Source organism: Triticum urartu, chromosome 7 (genome assembly GCF_003073215.2).
Source record: "Triticum urartu cultivar G1812 chromosome 7, Tu2.1, whole genome shotgun sequence".
NCBI lineage: Eukaryota > Viridiplantae > Streptophyta > Magnoliopsida > Poales > Poaceae > Triticum > Triticum urartu.
In genome coordinates, this window is record NC_053028.1 from 93993628 (window position 1) to 93996666 (window position 3039).

A 3039-nucleotide genomic window follows, 5' to 3' on the forward strand; every position below is an offset into this window, starting at 1 on the left:
ACAGACACTTGTTGATATATCTAGCATATCAATCATATTAAACCTTGTTGATGTTTAGGATTTTGTTCATGTTCATGAGTGTGATGAAATTTTGAAAAAATATTTCAAACTTCCGTTCATATTACGTATCATATTTTGAAAAAAAAATCCCGAAAAAAATCAAAACTAACTTTTTTTCTGTTACTAGTGGCGCACCTAGCATACGGTGCGCCACTAGTAAGTTTAAATTTTTTTGCCTCCAGATCTTAAAAGCCTTGTAATTTTTTTTTCTGTTAGGTTTTTGAGGATTTTGAAAATGTTTAACGGGGTCCCCCCCCGTTAAATTCGGATGTAACTTTTCTAGTAAATGATTTTTCATATAGAAAACTTTTTAATCCGAGTTCGTATGCAAAAGTTATGTCCATTTTACAAATTCCAGAGAGATTTTGCAAATAAAGTTGAAATTCATATTTGTAAATTTCCCAACAACTAGACCACATATCACATGGGAAAATTATTTTCTTTTATTTTTTTGACACTTTAATCATTTTATTTTATTTTTTAAAAAACTGAAAAGGCGGTCCACCGGGGGAGGGGGGTGCATGCGAGGGAATATTAGGCCAAGTTAGTAATGGCGTCATTACTAGTTGAACTAATAATGGCGCACCACTCCCACGATGCACCATTATTATTTTTAAAAAATATAAAAACAATTTGAAAAAAAATTTGGAAAAAATTTACTAGTAGCGCACCGTGGATGTGGTGCACCATTACTAGTTTGACTAGTAATGGCGCACTATCCCTTGGTGCGCCATTACTAGTTTTGAAAAAAAATAAAAAAAATTGAAATTTTTTTACTAATGGCGCACCGTGTGTGTGGTGTGCCATTACTAGTTAAACTAGTAATCTAGTAATGGCGCACCACATCCACGGTGCGCCATTAGTATTTGGACACTAATGGCGCACCAACACATGGTGCGCCATTAGTATATAGTAGTGGCGCACCACATGTCTGGTGCGCCATTAGTGTCAATTTCATCTATAGCCCTTTTCCTAGTAGTGTCCGGGTTATGATTCGGATGTGGTATATTCTCTTTTAAAACTATTTGTTGCATTTCGTGTTTATGACAAATTATGCCCATCAAGTTGACATAGATATTTGTATGTAGGAGGTAGTTGAACGAGAAATTCCAATCGACCCTATTGTCGAGAGGTTAAATTTAGTTGAAAGAGAAAACGAGGATTTGAAGGAAAAATTGAAAAGAATTGAGGGGGAGAAGATGGAATTGGAGTTGCATGTTGCCGATGTCGTCGATGATCACAAGATTAAGATGGAGAAAACACGCTTGAAGATTAGAAAGATTAGAAAATATGCCATTCATAGTGAGGCTTGGTATCATTATGCTGCTGGATCAATTGTTACCTTAGTTGCGATCTTGATCGCATTTGTTGTTGCATTTAAATTCTTTAGCTAGAGAGTTATTTGTTTGTTGCATTTAAGTGTTGTATGAACTTTATGTATTGTATTAATTTGGTGTTTTCGATGCTGTGTATTGAAGATGAGTTGGCAATGGATGTACGATGACCGATGCTCTCCTGAGTTCATTAATGGCGTGCATACTTTTTTGCTTGCGGCTGGGGCAAACAAGCGGGCGGATGGTTTTATGCCTTTTCCATGTGCTGGCTGTAAGAATGGTCACAATTACTCTACATCAAGAGCCATTCACGTCCACGTGTTTGAGTCCGGTTTCATGCCCCACTATAATGTTTGGACCAAGCATGGAGAAAGAGGGGTTATGATGGAAGACAATGAAGAAGAAGAGGACGACGACACATGGCCATGGGTTCCCTGAATACGATGATACAACAATGAGGGAAGAAGCTGAGCCGGTGATGCGGGAAGAATCTGAGCCGGCAATGCGGGAAGAAGCTGAAGAAGAGGCATCGGATGAGCCCGTTGATGATCTAGGTCGGGCCATTGCCGATGCAAAGAGAAACTGCGCAAGTGATTTGGAGAAGAAGAAGTTGCAGCGCATGTTAGAGGATCACAAAAAAAATTTATACCCAAATTGCGTAGGTGACAAGAAAAAGCTGGGCACCACACTGGAATTGTTGCAATGGAAGGCAGAGAATGGTGTATCTGACAAGGGATTTGGAAAGTTGCTGGTAATGATAAAGAATATGCTTCCAAAGGACAACGAATTGCCCGAGAGTACGTACGAAGCAAAGAAGGCTGTCTGCCCTCTAGGGTTAGAGGTGTAAAAGTACATGCATGCCCTAATGATTGCATCCTCTACCGCGGTGAGTACGAGGATTTGAATGCTTTCTCGGTATGCGGTGCATTGCGCTATAAGATCAGCCGCGATGACCCTGGTGATGTCGAGGGCGAGCGCCCCAGGAAGAAGATTCCTGCCAGGGTGATGTGGTATGCTCCTATAATACCATGGTTGAAATGTTTGTTCCAAAACAAAGAGCATGCCAAGGGGATGCGATGGCACAGAGAATACCGTAAGAAAACAGAAAGTTGAGAGTACCCGCTGACGGGTCGCAGTGGAGAAAAATCGAGAGAAAGTACAGGAAGGAGTTTGCAGATGACGCAAGGAACGTATGGTTTGGTCTAAGCTTAGATGGCATTAATCCTTTTGGGGAGCAGAGCAGCAACCATAGCACCTGGCCTGTGACTCTATGTTTGTATAACCTTCTTCCTTGGTTGTGCATGAAGTGGAAGTTCATTATGATGCCAGTGCTCATCCAAGGCCCTAAGCAACCCGGCAACGACATTGATGTGTACCTAAGGCCATTAGTTGAAGAACTCTTACAGTTGTGGAATGGAACAGGTGTACGTGCGTGGGATGAGCACATGGGGGAGAATTTGACCTAAAGGCGTTGTTGTTCATGACCATCAATGATTGGCCTGCTCTCAGTAACCTTTCAGGATAGACAAACAAGGGATACTGTGCATGCACGCATTGTTTGGACAATACCGACAGTATATATTTGGCTAATTGTAAGAAGAATGTGTACCTGGGACATCGTCGATTTCTTCCGAGCAGGCATGCC